Below are 16,915 nucleotides of genomic sequence, written 5' to 3'. Positions count from 1 at the left end.
TAGGATAATGCACTAAAGTCCTAGGCAGATGTGACTATTACATTAGCCAATGGCACCTGCAGAAGTCTTCTCTCAACATGCATTTTGACATTGTTGGTTTTTAGCGTTTGCTGGATCCCTGCCATCATGCCCTATATTTCTGTTCTGCTTTTCCTGAATAGTCCAACTCCCATCTTGAGTCACTAAGCTAGTAATGAAGAACACTGGGTCAAAAAGGGTAACATTCACAACAATAGTGTCAACTTTCCGTACAACAGGCTTGATCAATCCCTAGCCAATTGTGTGTGGTGTCTTTTCTCAGGCATTTATAAAGGTTGGGTTTTTAATGTTCACTTAGTCACTAATGATTGTGTTAATTGTGCATCATGAACCAAATAATCAATAAATGATAGTGTAACTTCAACCTGGTCCGTGTTTTGGAGGGCACGAGGATGTTTCCCAAAAGTAGCCGCATGCTTTCAAACAGACGGCACATTATTGCAGCGCCGTAGTTCTACGCTTTGACTGAACGGTGCGTAAAAGAGCAACCCTGTTTTTGGAGGGATCGGAGGGGACGAACTAATGTCTTCATTGAGACCTTCTCAAGATAATTGTCAGACCTTAATCAATTTTACAAGAGCTTTGCAATCATGCTACTGCCAAGCGCAACCTGACGAGCCTCGCTACACCTGCCCCTGCTCAGAAACGCTCAGAAAACGCGTGTCGATAGGTCGGCTACCCCATGGCAAAGGACTTCACCTCACTTACTGCACAGACAACTCTCGCTTCGTTTTACAGGAAACCGGTTGCTAGTTGAAGAAAAGCGAGCAAACATCTGCCAAAAACGTCATTTATTGGAGAATATCAATAGCATAAGAACGTTAAGAGGATGTCAGCTGTGGAAAGATACGGGTAAGTTGTTGACATGTCACCATTTCAAACTGACAATGTGAGACAGTGTAGCCTAACGCAATTCAGCGAATATCATGTCAATTCGCCAGTCAAGATGTTCATTTTTGGAAAGTTATTTTTTTCCCACTCCTCTTGTTAATCATCACCTACATGTTTCTAAAGTTCATTTATTTATTTTACATTAAGCTATGCGTGTAATTCCACCCAGCCTTCCTGTATGAGGGAAAGATGTAGTGGGAAGTGGGTCATTGAAAGCCCCCGGGCCACTACTCATGTCTTTCATTGCCTACACCTGATGGCAGCCTTGTGGTCCAGGCTGCTGTTCTGAATTTATGATTGTTTGTTCTGGCCTTTTATACTGCACCCTAAGGAAAACTAAACTCCTGGTCTGATCATACTTGTTGTCGTTTGTTGGATTAACCTGGATTAATATACTGATGATGGCAATAATAATTGCATGAACAGGAAAAAGCATTTAAATGCCGGAACCTGTCATCATACTATATCTAATCCGTAGTAGTAAATTGCACTACGGTCTTACAGGAGTTTTGTGTCTTTACGTAAACAGTATGATTGATCCAAATGATTGAACAATGCTGAAATTAAATGGCATTTCATATTAGTTCACTTGATAAAATACATCGATTGGATATTTATACTGAATTTATGCTGAATAGCAGTGTAGCTAAATACTAAACCTGTAATTGGAACAAAACATGGACATCGAGCTGACGGGAAAGACAGCAATGTGAGGGCATTTGGTAGAATTCCCCCCCCCCCCCCCCCCCCCCCTCTCTCTCTCTCTTTCTCTCTCTCCCCCTCTTTCTCTCTCTCTCTCTCTCCCTCTCTCTCTGTCTTCTGTCTTCTCTCTCTCTCTCTCTCTCTCTCTCTCTCTCTCTCTCTCTCTCTCTCTCTCTCTCTCTCTCTCTCTCTCTTTCTCCCCTTCCCTCCCCTCCCTCTCTTTCTGTTGGGTAACAACTTCATTTGAGGCAGAGTATACCTGTGCCAGCCAGGTGCATCTCTCTCTCTCTTCCTCCTGAAGGCTTGGCGCTGCTCTCCTTTCGAAAGCTCATTTCCAATGCCTTTCATGCTCATTGCTGAAACCCTTTGATGTTTCTCCCACCGATGCGCTTGCACTAGAAAACACCAGGGTGTATGTTAATGCTCTCTGATTGACTTATAAATCTTTTAATTAACACACTTGTATTCTAGGATCTCACAGAAGTATGGGTTTCTCAGAGTACTCTGTTCAGTGGAATCAAACAGAGTACGTGACTTGGCAGGACGAAATGGTATACCTTTCACAGTATTAGTGTTGAAGGTGATGGCATTCTCATTGATATTCATGTGGTCAAATAAGGCATGGGAAGATGTTGTGTACTAGGTAGTTATTAAGATATTAACTATGCAATATTAATGATTTTGAGAGATATATCAAAGAAGGAACCTTGAAGATCCAATTGCCTGAAGTGCGTCTACATTAATAATGTTGTTAATTTTATCAGCAGTTTAGCTACTTTTTATTCAGTGGTGCTTTCATGTATAGCCTTGTGCGTGTTTCAAAGCTTGTGATGTTTCTATTCCATTCAACTTCATAATTCATTATGTACATTATTCAAAACTCAAATCCTTTCACAGTGTGTGTGTGTGTGTGTGTGTGTGTGTGTGGGGGGGGGGTGCGCATTGATAATCCAGATAGGAAAACAATGATGAAGAGAGCAAATGTGATATCTATACAATTCTTTATGTTATACTGTATAACCAGTGTGTATAATAGCTAATGGTAATTATTTGTAGTGATTGGGATTCACTGTGCATCCACCATGTGATTACCACTTGTAGTCAGTAGGTGGCAAAGTGCTATCAGGGATGAAAGGAGATCCATCAAAAGTTAATGTCTTTCATGACACTCTCTAAGGGCACCTTTCATTTAAAAGCTGGTGCTCTGTAGATCATTCACACAACTGGTGTCTTCTTTGTTTCCCTGTTGCTCTTAAAATCTATAAGATGTTTGGCCAATGTTGCTGTTTTGAAATGAAGTCCTAGTAAACAAGCTACTGCATGTAGATATGGTTTGTTTTGCGTGAAAACAGTGAAAACAACCTATTAAGTGGCGCAGTGTCCTTTCCTATTAAGCTGACTGTAACTCACTGCTGGAGTGTCATTTCCTGTTACAGGCGAGTATAATGTTTTGTATCATCCCCTGCCTGTAGAGACCACCGTTGTGTGACCAGAGTTCTCTTGGGACCTGCAGCAAGGCTAATGGCTGCCCTCCTCTGGGGGGGGGCTGGGACCCTGGGCTGTGCCTGCAGGTGTGGCACAGCCTTGTGGCAGTGGGGCCACTGCTGTCCCCTCTCAACTGTGCAAGGTGTAACTCTGCTTCAGGGTGGGTGGCGAGCTGTACAGAGATGTCAGACAGTCGGAGAATATGTCAAAACATGAATTGTTTAGTGGCAAAGATGATTTCTTTTTCTTTGCATACAATGTGGTCAGCGATTCTTTTTATAAATCACTCAGCACTTTAAGAGGCATATTCACAAGTGGCCCAATTACTAAAACAATGCCATTTGAATTTACTCTATTTAGATTTCAGAAAGCGTCTCTGTATTTGCTCTTAATTAATTTGGCTCTTAATAAAGATAGTAGGCCTCATCCACCGCTGCAACATGAGCCGTGTGCTCGCAAACGGTAGCATAATTAAACCATCATAGTGAGGGAGAACAGTAAATGAGTATGATGAACCATGTAATGTGGATAGTCAGTGAGTGGTAGGGTGAGAAAGAGGGAGAAGACAAGATTATAGAGAAGCCTTTGATGCAGAGCCTGGCTATGGGAATCCTAGTGTGCCTTCAGGGGATAGCTGCTTTCACACAACATCAATAATGAATGAAAGATATCTTGTTCAGTAGAAGACTGAACTGAACTGGCATACTGATTTTGTTAACGTGAACCTTATGTAAAAATTGCATCAGGGTGTTTGCTTTGCCTCATTAAATCCACTGTACATGTGTGTTGAAACGGATTGGTGGTGTTAAACAAGCACACCTCATAGCCTTGTTGTCACTGCAACATCGTTTTCATAAACACTGATGTTTGGTCTCGCCTTTCGCTATGCCTCCTCTTCAGCTGACGATCGTGGTTGTAGTTGCTATGTAGTGGTCAGATTGATGGATACTGTTTCAGTCTTGTTCTGTCCTGGTCAGCTCCACCGCAAAGGCTCTGTAGAGAGTAATAATCCCAAATATCTCCATCCAATCTGATTCATGGACATTAATTCAGGGAAACCAGTGCATTTTGGTAGCGTTTCAACTTGTATGTTCCTTTTGTACTTGTCATGAGTCATGATCTGAAATAGCTAGTTCCAAGACTTTATTCTGCAGATTCAGCTCAGAGTGTTGGCCTAAGGACTACAGTAGATGTAATGAGCTGGATGAAGACATCACGTAGATCATGTTCTTCTCACCCCTCACTAAACTAACTGTTATGTAGTCAAGACGCATGATATTTTTAGCCTTGTCTAAAGGGAGGAGTGACGCTGAGGCTTATTCGCTGTGTTGGTTCTGTTCAGCTGCTGTTTTTCTCATGAGCCGTGTTTTCAGCCTTATGACTATTTTAACAGGGAGGGGAGGAGAGGCACATCTCCACAGCAGAAGTTATTTGAAGGGCATGTTATTCTGCTTTAAATACAGCCTCCATTTGCAATGCAAATGACGCTCCTCATCTGAATAATCCTCTCGGTTACCTAACGCTGGCATCCAGCGGCTGCTACAGCAGCCTCAGCCACGGTGTGCCCCTGCACACACTCAAGTGGCACCGGGCACCCCCCCCCCCCACTGCTGCCCCATTCTGGTGCCTGTAGAGATGACAAACTCTGTCCGGGGTCATCCACCGTCAGTGGGAACAGGTTTTATACTGACGTGTCACTTCAGCGGATGATGATTCACCCAGAGTAAATAAGTAGAATTGTTTTGAGTTTGAAAGAAATGCATGCCGTCACAGTCATTGGGAGCCTAAAGATGCAAGGTGGGGGGGCTATTAGAGTTTAAGTCCTGTTGTCTTCATTGTTTTTGTTTAAAGAGGTGGAGTTATAATCCAGTTCAGTTTGGTTCCCATGTTTCTCCATCCAGTGTGGAGAGATGGACTCAGTGTGACGCCTACAGTGGGAAATACTGAGCAGAGGTGCAATGCAGTAGTTCTGAACAGTGTTTAAAACTGTGGACCACAGCAAGTGCCAAGATTAAATCCCTCCCCCTCTCCTCCACCCCCCCCCCCCCCCCCCCCGGTTCTGCCCCTCTCCCTTGTCTTCTTCCCCCATCTTTATCTTCTCCCACCTCCTCTGCTTTCTCCATCTTAACCATCCCTCCTCTTTCTGATCCCGCGTGTTTCCTTTCCACTGTTTCCTCCCCCTCATTGCAATCCCTCTTCACCCCTCATCCCTTGCCTCTCAAATGAGTTCAGTTCTGTCTCATCTGGGGTTTTCCTGAGGTAATTACGGCACCCACATTAGAACAGCGTTGGGACACGCTCCTCTTTCAACTGCAAGTCTTGGGTTTCTTTTCTTATACAGAATGTAGGCGGCCTTAATGAACCAAACGGAATAAATCTTGTTAACAACTGACGAACACACTCATGCTCAGACGTGACTTTCTTTTCTTGGTGTCAAAAAACCCCCAATGTCTGGAGGACTGGGAACCTCTCATTACGGCAGGTCTAAATAAAGCTGTCAGAGTTTGAACTCCTCTATCCTTTACTTTCATGTCTCCTCCTGCATGAAAGTGAGTTAGAGCTCTGAGGGAGACAGATGCGCACCCCTCTACTGCCCCCCCCCCCCCCCCCCCCCCCACACACACACACACACACTCCCCCTGACAGCAGGTGTGGATCTGATACATGTGAGATAGGCCTCATGGGTAATGACCGTTTGATAGTAATCTAAATGGTCGAGGCAACCGGTCATAAGTGTCTTTACAATTCCATACAGTACTGTCTCTCTCAACGTCCATTCTTACAAACTTTCCCCTTGGCTCTAAAACACTCGCTATCACTTACACAAGGGAGCATGTGTTGGCTTGAATTTGTAGATGAAGATCTGTCAGCGAGTGAGTGTTCCCTGTATGCAGGCAGTATGCAGGCTGTAAGTGTTTACTACTAGTAGGTTGTGTTATTGGTGATTCACCCCTCACTGAACCTCGGGAGTTGCTGGTTGCCAGAGCGGCTGTTGGCACATCCCGTGCCAACCTGTGCCAAGCGTTTGTACCCATCCACTGCGACTGGCGAGGGGCGTCCCTGGCAGCCTGCCTGGTCCCCCTCCGTTCCCCAAAGAAGACAGTGATAAAGCGAGGGAGAGAATCCTCTTCAGATACAGTGCGTGTGTGTGTGGAGCCGCATCCATTCAGCATGTTCCTGAAAATCCTCCTCAATGAAGACAATCCAAACAATGTATCAACAAGCAATACCATGCGATTTAACTGTCAGTCACTAGATGTGTTTATTTACTGTCAAATTCCAGGGTTATTTTGGGCTCCTCTGGGATTGAAGCCAGTGCAAAACAAGGCCGTCGCCTGTTTCCATACCTTTTTCTCCCTAAAGCTTCTACTTCCTGGCCCCCGCCCTGCCTCTTCCTGTTGGACACTGTAAGATAACTTGACAAGCTGCTGTCTGTCTATGGAAAGTCTGCTGTGTCCGGCCCACCACTGAGAGCTGAGGAAGACCGGAGCGGAAGAGTGTTAAACAAGTTATCATCAATCTACTCACTGTCAATATCAAAGCTGCGATAATGAAACATCTGGCCACCCTAGTGAACTGTAAATCAACCCTACAACTTTTGTGTTTTACATGACTGAATGAAAACCCTCTACTCTCACTCTATCCCATCTACTGAAGTGTCTTCTTCCTGCACTGAAATCCTTCAAATGCCGGATCAGCTGCTTGGAAAAGTAAATGAGAGCTGAACAGCCCGCAGGACTTTGGAATGTTAATTAGCCCTGGTTTCCTCACCAGTCACTGGAAATCCGCATTCCAGAGCCAGGGGAAGATTCTTTTCCTGCCTTACTTCAATGAGCCTTAGCTGCCACTGCGACTGGGTGCTTTACCCTGGCAAGGCAATGATCATATTGGATTGCAGGGCTTTTGATATAAAATGGGACCCATGATTTGAACAATGCAGCATCTTAAAAAAAAATGACAAGACTGAATGACGCATTCGATTAATAATACTCTAAAAGAGCGTACTTGCTGTAAAATGGTTCTGTCTAGAACTGTAATGTTCCATTTAGAAACCAATTTCAGCTTTGTATGGAACTTTAAATCCTTAGAAGCATACAAAATGTTTTACTGAATATTGTTGAATTGTTTGAATAAGTTACGGACAAAAAAATGGTTCCAAATGATAAGGGGGTTCACCTATTATCTAGCCTCTACAGGACCATTTTATTTGAGTCTGTTGGTGAAAGTTGAATTATTTGTCCTTGGTTCAAATGGGTTCCTTTAATCGACACAGAGTTAAGTTTCCAGCTGGGCTAATATCAGACTATGACCGTCTGTCTGGGTCGGCTGGCAGATGTATGTTTTCCTCAGAAGGGTTTTTGTGATAATCAAACGTGTACCAAATCAAGAGTGAATTGCCTTCATCTTTTGATGATGATCATCTTTGGAGTCTTCAAAATGGCAGCCAAGATTAAGATTGTATTTCTTGCCTTATTTACAATCTTGGTGGGTTTTATATGTGACCTGAATTGATCAATCCAAGAAGCTTCATGATTCATTATCATGCTGCTCAACTTCCCTTTTATCCAAGTCAAGTAGACTCGTCTTGACACCTATCAAAGCAAAGAAGATAACGTTATTTTCTAAATCGACATCCTGCACTGCAGAGTACTACACAGGGAAGAGCAAGATCTTTGATCAAGATAAAGTGCAGATAATCAGTAGTTTGTGATCCCTAAGGGGTAATCATAAAGAACATGTGAAGGTGCACATGGCCTTTTTGTGTTCACCTGGACATGATCACCTCCTCAGTGCTCGTCACACACAGAACAATATCTCCAGCCTGCCATAAACATTCCAGTCAGGTCTGCAGGGGCCTTAGTGCTGTCTGAAATGTTACACAGATCTTCTGGTGTGATCCACTTTGACCTGGTGCTTACAACCTACAGTAGAGAAAGGTTCGTCTGCAGCATTCAAATCCATATGGGAGCTTAGGACATGGGAAACGCTCTGAGTATCAGAAAAGATGCTGGGCTGTGAGAACTCTTTTTAATCAACGTGTCAGATCACCACTTCCTCTAGAAAGAGTTGGTCACAAACGGTCTAGTAAATATTTTGATCATGTGTATAGCAGTGCTGTATTTGTTGAACCAAATACTGTACAAACAGGTACATTATGTAGATGCATACAACCCTCAGAGTTGATTTCAGCCTCAGGTGAGATATTGCCTGTTGTTAAACTTCTAATAATTCTATTGACCCTGACCTTGCTGCAGTGATTATGGATAGCTGCACTATACATTTCCTCACACACAGCCTCTTCCAAGATCTGGAGGTATAACAGTACATTGCTCAGTTGATGATAGATCTCACTCTCTTTTTCTTTCTCTTTCTCAGGCTCCCAGCTTTACACACTTTCACTCTCTCAAACATACACACATTGCACAGGATGATTGATGGTGACCTTACATTTCCCCTTTGGCGTTGTCATTGTCCCATACCGTGAGGGATGGACATGAGAACACAAACCAATGATCTTTCTCACATCCAGCAGAAAACTACTGCGCACATTTTTATCCACCAAAGCTGCATTCGTCACTACTGTGCTCTTAGGCTTTCCCCCAGAATGCTTTGCACCAGAATGTGGTAAACAAGTCTTTTGTTTGTTTGCTACATTCAAACAATTTATCTACAAGTCAATTATCCTTCAGGTGAAACAGGGTGTTAGTATCTTAAAATACAAAACTACAATGTCTGTCAATTGGTTGTGTTTACCGAGATCAAAAATAGGCTAATGCCTATTTTTTACAAGGTTTGTAGAAGAGGTTGAATGGAAATATGTTAAAGACTTCATGCATGCCTCTCAAATTGCCAGCTCTTTGCACTCTTTTCTTTTTTTGCCCACTTCAATCAATATGTGGAATCTAAGCCCAGTACACTACAGGACTTGTCAAATAATTGAGTGATTCATGTCTCTTACCCCCTGTGTGACCCCAGTGTGAACCCGGAGGGGACTGTGATTGAAGACAGGGCAGTTGGTCGTTGTCTATTCACTAGTTAAATCTAATAAAACAGCACCCCCTTTTAGCGATTATGGAAGTACTCTGACATTTAGTAAAAAATGGCCAAGTAAATCCAGTAGAGGCACAGATGGACACATTCTCTGATGACAAATCTGGAGAACAAATGGCTACCAAGAGACTGAGACGGTGATACATAGAAATGTTGCATTCCTCCCTTACTGGTCTATTCACAGACCAACATGTACTTCTGCTGTTAACTTGGTCAGGAAGTGAAAACCGTACTCTCCACTACACTTTGATTTGATCTACATCTTTTCAGCCCCTTTTCTTTCGTCCCCTCAATGTTTACCTTCAGGGCTCCTTCTTTGTCCTGGCCCACCTGTGGTTGGAGAGAAGGGGCATGTCCCCTTCCTGTTTACACAGCTGGCTTCATACTGGGAGACTATGACTAGAGTATCAGACAGCAGATTACCATGGTGGGCTTCGACCTGGAGGTCAAGCCAATGAACCTGTCACTTGAACCTTTTTACGTGCTCACTACAGGGCAATGCCCTAGCTATAGAATTCGGACTCAAACACTCAATCTGATCATATTGAGATTTGATTTAACTTGAGATATTTAAGCTTTTTATTTGGCATTCATATGACAACAGATGAGCGTGCTGCAATCAATCTTCAGACCACATGAAAGACACGCACGTACAAACTGCTTTTATAACCATGATAGGGATTGTGGTTATTGCTTGCAGTCTAGCCATAAAACCAATTGAAACCTTGACTGGTTTGAATTATGAACCCTAACAACAACTGCTACAGGAGAATATACATAGGGATAATTTTCCTTAATCATTCATTTTTATGGTGCCGAAGATCAAATTGTCTGAGGAGGGGATGCTGTGTTTTGCTTTGAGTAAAGCATTCTATTGCCCCACAAGGGGCAGTTTTGTTTTATGACCCATAGAGCGGCTGTGTTAGAAGCCTTGTTAAAAGAGAGTGTTGCTGTGCACGGCTGTTGAGTTGGCTCAACCCCACCCCTCTGGCTGGCTCTGTGCTGTCCAACTTCTGCTCTCCAACATCCCCAAAAATCTTTCTAACAATCCACAGGAGATAGTGTTTCTGTGCTGCTAACCCCAGTGAAGGCTGGGTGTGAGGGTGGAACCTGGCCGTCTCATTCACCGGATGGTAGGGTGCCGCTGAGGCTCTACCTCTGATTGGGCCGTTTGTCTCTGATGATGATTTGTGTCCCATTTAAATGTGCATTAGGCCTGCGGTTTGCACAGACACAGGCAGGGAGATGGATGACCCCCCAGGGCCAGCTGAGACATTGCTCCCCTCACGTTTTGTCAATATGAGAGGGGCTTTCAAACCAGATCAATAGTGGGAGGAGGTATTGCCCTTGCCAAGCAATTATGTTCTGTAATTGATAAATTTCATATATTTCATCCTAAATGTCAGTCTGGGATATTTTTTTCTTTCGTAGAGGTTCTTTCATTTGGCTATGTAAATGAATAACTGATTATTGCAGCACATTTTAAATGTCAAGTTTTCACAGGCAATCCTTCATGTTAGCGTAAAATGATAGCATCATGCTCGACCTCAGCCCTTTCTGGTAGTAGAATCACCGTGTCGGCACTTTAAAACTAACATCTCACTTCACTACTGCCGTTCTGCCATTGGTGTGTTGCCGTGTGAAATACTGTACATGTGTTTTGCATTCATTCACTGTAGAAGGCTGACAGGTTAACCAGTCCTATAACTGGCGACGGACTGTGAACAGTCAGAATTCCCAGCCTATGAGACTGTGAGAATGTGGGGCTGAACTTGGCAGAGCAGGTCCAGGTGTTCTTGGCCGGCGGCAGAACAGAGGGAGAGAGGGGAGGCTTGAGTTATGGAACAGAAACTGTTTGGCGTGTTTTGTGGACTTGTGAAATCTGCCACCACCAGGTGGAACATATCCAAGGTTGGTGCCTGATGGTTCTGTGACATCAGTTGTTCCAGTGGGACTGTGGTTGACCACTGCAATTTAGGGAACACCCACAGACTTGAGTCTCAATTCATTTGGACCAGGAACATTGAGCCCGGCTTTGATCTGTGCTCGGCACATATGGAAGCAATCTCTGACATTCCAGCTAGATTAAAGCATGTTTTGAGAGGCATTTCACTAGCCTCACGTCTGGCCATGGTGAATAGAGTTTCAAAGAAGGTACAGATTCAGTTACTGTTAATACGGGTCTTCCAGAGGAGTGAAACGAAGGTCAGAAGAGAGAGAAACAGGGAGAGAGAGCTCAAGGAAATGTGGAAGCCTTTGCATCAGTTTGAGGGAAAAGGGAGAATGAGCGGGAGGAGAGAAGAAGACAGAAGGGATGTGAATGGAGGGGGGGGGGGGGGCTTTCAGCCCACAATTGCTCCCTGGTAAGAGGATGGATCATTTTTGTCCACTGAAAAGATAATGACTATGTTGATAAAATAATGAAACATATTTTGTATTTTTTTTTATGCTGGGTGAATACTGCCCATGTAGATGTCATTTAATAAATCTGAGATGTGTATAGGTTAGATATGCGGGGTAACTACAAGTTCACAGACATTTCCTGCTGTTTTAAAACTGGGATTTTCCCCCCCAAATCCCTCAGAAGTGTCTCGTGAAATGTATTCACAGTATTTATGAGGAACTTGAGGCAGAAAGATTTTTACTTGACACATTGAGGACACAAAAAAAAAGAGTAGAAACAAAGAGAATTTATGAACACTACAAGTGATTTAGGATATTTTGAAGCCTTGTCCAAAAATTCATTACAGGCAATCTTTCAAATTGCCTCTTAATATAACAGGGGCTTATTATGCTATAGACAATTACCAACAGTAACAGTACTGACAATACCATTTCCTCATTCTGTAGAACATCATAATATTCCCCCAAACAAAAATATGGTAATTATCCATTGACCTTGTGAGTCAGACTGTGTCATAACCGTTTTTTTGGTTGTGGAATGCACAGTACGGCGTAGACGTGTGTGCAAATACTCAAAAACATAAGACATTTGATCAAGTAGTCTATGTAAACATGACCTATGTGTACAAGCGTTGCAGTTCAAGCTAAATATCTCTTCCTGTATTTCGCACATTCTCAAAGACACATTCTCTCACAGTCATGCACGTGCACACATTTCTCAAAATTCCACAGCGGTGTGGAATGATTAATTACCCTGTCCGTGATAACCTACATGAGCAAGCTAATGTTTTGACTCTGACAGTGCAAAGCTGCTCCTTAATGACTAATGTCAACATCACTGGCCTCAACAAATGATTCCAGTGACAGGAATCATAGATTACGCTGCGCCACTGGAATGAGTTCAACATTTTTGTTTGAATAAGGACTGTATGGAAGTAGGAACTACTGTAGAACTGGATTGAGCATTTGTCAGTAACATAGATTTGATATCACATAGGCCTAAACAAAAGAGTGATAAAAGTGACCTGTCCACTGCACAAAATGGAAGATTATTTGTTAACTGTCAATAGTTCCAGACTCTATTTAGCTAGGTTGTAAATAAACTGTATGGGTGAATAAAAAAACATTACAGGGTATGCAATTCCCTTAGAATATACATTGGAGACCTGACAACCATGATGAATCACTGTTCTCCGAACTCTCCCAACTACATATAACTCTTTACTAAATGTGGCCTTGGATCTCAGGACTAACCTATCAAGTACAGAGCTGTACATGACTAGTCCACAGCTCTGGCGGTGAGACTCTTGAAAAAAGATTTCTCCCGCCTTTTCTTGGTGCCGCATTGAGCTTGGAGTTGAGATGTATGCTCAGAGTTTCAGCATCTGTAAACTCTGTGTCTGGGTGAGCCTGGAGTTCTTCCCCTCAGCACTTCACAGAGGGAACGGCCCTGTTAAAGTAGTGCCCTGCAGTGCGTCCACACTCTCCAGCCTGAGCTGCACGCTTGCTGCACAAGCATCTGCCTTTTCACTCAGTAAAGATGTGAGTGGAGAAAAGGCAGACAGCACATGCTCACCTGAGCCCAGCTTGTCAGCCATGTCTTAATATTTCAGAAGCTCCTGCAAAACGCCAGCCCTAGCACTTTCTCTGGCCGTTTTTTCTGTCTACCAGCAGCTGGAGCTGGGCTTACCAGGGTTTAATTAGAGAGAGGAGACCCTTATCAAAGGAGCAGGCTCAATGCTATGTGCCAGGATCCTGTTCTGAATGTTTCATCTCAGACCTAGGGCTACTGGGCAACAGCTGACTGGAGGTGTCAGAAAGAATGGGAAAAGTCTGGAGGCATTTTGAACCACACAATGTATGTTTACCTGTGTGGGTGAGTGTGTGTGGGTGTGTGTTTGTGTTGGTTTGTTTTTTAACGTGTGTGTAGGGGAATGGTTTGTGAGTGTCTGCATGGAGTCCAAGTTCTACAGCAGAAATACAAGAATAGCAATCATTCGAGCAAAAAAAGAAAAGCTAGCTAGCTGTGTTTTGGTATTAAGAAGAATTGTTACTGTCCTAACAGTACTGGGAGTGGAAGTTGAGCTGCGTTCCTCAGTGACTTTGTTAATCCACTGCTGGATTGGCCAAATCAAATCTCTTGTTACCAAAACTTTCCTTATGAAAAAGACTCCAGAGGGGATGAAATCAAGCTGTGTTTCCTGTGTGTTTGAATTGAGACAACAGCTATCACATATTTATCCCCTTTAATTTATAATGACAAAAAACTATGAGTCTATTAAAAACTGGCGTTTGGTTGGAGAGATTACAGAGGAAGGAGGCTTGAATCAATTATTTAGGCTAAAATGAAAAGTACAAAGCAGCCACATTGGTGCCTGCAGCAAGCCAGGGAAATTAGGTCAGTTTCATAATATTCTAGCGGGATCGAAGCTCTGCAGCTGCTCAGTTAAAGGGGTGGATACCAGGATACTCCAAACAAATCAGGACTATCAAACTGGCTTTAATTATGTAATTGGTTAATTAATAATTTTATTATATGAATGTATTAGTGTGAGCAACATGCATGACTCAGAAAAGTTTGCAGCTTTAGAGTCGTTTTTTTGGTGTTAGTCCACTCTTTTTGAATAATTGATTTGCCATCCCTTTTAATCCAGTTAGTTGTTGATATGAAAACTCTATTCAGTCCAAACTGTATTTAGCAAATTGTTTAGTTGGTAAGCAAAATAATAATAACTATTGTCATTACAGGTCAGCATAAAAGATCATGTTGAATAAAGTAGAATCACTATGGTCCAAAGTTACATTGAGCTGTGCAGTGCCCCGGCTGGTCGTGGTCTTGGGTTTTAATGAACGCTTGAAGGGGGGATCAGGGGGCCAGAGCTCTGGGGCTCTATCAAAGACAGCAGGATTTCAGCCTGATTATCCTACCTCCGAGTGCTGCCTGGACCTGCTCTGGACTTGGGTCTAATAGGTACTCCAGCTTTAGCTGGTTCATCACAGTAGCATTGCAATCTGGTCATTTGGGTTTTTATTCAAAGTGGATCATCTTCTTCACTTGTCATCATTAGGGTCCTGCCCCTGTTTTTATGTGTGTCTATATCTGGGTCTGTCTCTATGGCTGTGTTTCTCTTTACTAATCCATATCTCTCTCTCTCTTTCTCTCTCTCTTTTCTCTGAGAACATTTTGAGGAGTACCTAAAACACGAGAAGCAAAGTGGTTGCTTTTTTAAGCCTAGTAGTATTGAAGGGTTTGGTGGAGGAAATTCACATCTTTGTTTTTCTGTTTTCCTTTCCATTTTGACCTTGTAAATCAGTTATGTGATCCCCTAAGCTCTCTAAATACATCAACACATGCACAATCGTCATCCGCCACCCTTCCAGACAATGACAGACATTGTTTGGTTGTTAGTGAAGTGAGACCTACATAGACAAAGGACTGAAACCCAGGAGTGGAATCTACTTACTGGGATTTTACATCAAATCACAGCTTGTTCATTTCATAGCACTCTTTCTGCACAAATGCAACCTCCCTGATGTACAAAAAATAACATAAAAAATGTGCAGAATACATCATAGAATTTGGGAACATACAAAAAGAGTTGGTACACCCTTAGTACTTTGATGTCAGCCCAGAGAGGTATGGTTCGAAATGTCAAACATGTTCAGATGTTCATTTGTCTGGTGCTGTAGAGGTACCACAGCAAATGGAGACCTTTGACTGTACACACAAATGTATCATAGATTTCCTGTAGATCTACATAAACTTCACTGTAAATATTATATCTGATGTATGTCAGATTTCATCAAAATCATTAAGGCATCAAGTTCAGCCTTAGCTGTGGTAAAAGTATGAAGCACTCGAGAAGAAATCTTTTTTTTAACGTTCCATTTCTCATGTCCCCTCATTGCCTCAGCCCCCTGCTGCTACCATGGAAATGGGCTAAATCAATTGATTCCAGGCAAGTTGAATAAACGGGGTGTAGCGTGCTAGAACCGAGTTTTGGCAGATGACACAAATTTAGCCTTGACGTGTTCGCTTCATTTCCTCTGCCTGCCGTCCTAGAGCGGCAATGACAATGGAGCAGGCGGCGGGCAGCATGGCTCAGGGCTCCCTCCGCCATGCCTCCGCCATGCCTGGCTGATGGCAGAGAGGAAGATGGAACTGCTCTCCTCCGGGTTTGATACGTTTTCATCCCGGCGTCCCCCAAACTCAATCAGCAAGGGCACAGAGCAGTCAGGTGCCACGTGTCTATGCCCACGGGGCAAGAATTTGCATGGAGATAACGTTCAAAGCCTGAATAACCATCCCCTCCACCCCACCCCCAAGTGCTCAACCGCAGACCAGCTTAATAGGCTATCGTTGGTTTATAGTCATAGATAAACATTTCTGAACTGTTGGGGGACCATGGAAGTTGTTGAAGCCTTTTGAATGGCTAGGTGGCAAATCTCTGAATGTTATTGCTTTGAAGAAGAGAAACATGCATTCCTTATTGTTGAAGATTTTTGTCCATTGGCTCGTAAAATGTTTGAATGTACATACATGTCCTGTTCATAATCATGGACATTAATAACGTTTCAAGCAACCTTCCAGAATATTTCAAATGTAATTCTTCTTATCAGTAGGTATTTACCCCCTGCCCCCAATCACTATGATACCATTGCAGCAGTGGGGTCTGTCTAACACAGACCCCCTTTACCAGGCCTTCCACCACCCTGACTATTGCCTTTCCATCCCCCCCAACCCCCTTGCACCAAACGCCTCCCTGCCAGGCACTGGTGTGTATTCTCCTTCACCCAAAATCTGTCTTATCGACGTGGAGTTGGGGGTAGGGGGGGGGGACGGGGACAGCTTGTGAGTCAGGCAGGTGGATACACCGTAGCCTGTAGGGCTGGTGGGAAATCTGTATCCACGGTGCGAGTTTGGTATGAAATTTTAATGATAGCGGGAGGGAGGATGGTTGGGCATGTGTGTGCTGAGACGTCTGTATTAGGCGCTTGGCAGGCCGGGAGTCCTTGGAGAGACAGATGAGGTGCTCATCCAGGGGAGGAGAGCTTTGATCAGCTCTTCTTATTTCCATATCGCAATACGCCAAGCGCTCCCGCCGCCGAATGAAAGACGACACGGATTATGAGTTCTTGGGACCAGCTACCAGAAGTGCGTTCACGGACAGAAGTGAAACGACGATCCATTCTGGTGTTCTTTCTATACTCTTTAATATTCAGCTTTGACGAGGGAATATGCTGACTGCCCCCTTTCCATTTCTAATTAGGTGTCCGCCTTACCTGATTTTTGAGAAGTTGTAAGCTATAGGCCTATTGTTCAGTGTAGTTCACTGTAGATTTG

General features: G+C 43.4%; 1 protein-coding gene across 1 annotated transcript in view; it reads left to right on the top strand.

Moving 5' to 3' along the window:
* The first annotated feature begins 517 nt into the window (after window positions 1–517).
* The window catches only part of LOC124466803 (retinoic acid receptor beta-like), a 74,847-nt gene continuing 58,449 nt past the window's right edge, over window positions 518–16,915 (top strand). The window contains exon 1 of the mRNA XM_047018679.1: window positions 518–891. The gene's annotated coding sequence lies outside the window, so the exon portion shown is untranslated. The remainder of the gene's footprint in view (window positions 892–16,915) is intronic.

Source organism: Hypomesus transpacificus, chromosome 4 (genome assembly GCF_021917145.1).
Source record: "Hypomesus transpacificus isolate Combined female chromosome 4, fHypTra1, whole genome shotgun sequence".
Lineage (NCBI taxonomy): Eukaryota > Metazoa > Chordata > Actinopteri > Osmeriformes > Osmeridae > Hypomesus > Hypomesus transpacificus.
The sequence above is the reverse complement of the archived record's forward strand: the minus strand, read 5'-3'. Positions and strand labels throughout refer to the sequence as shown.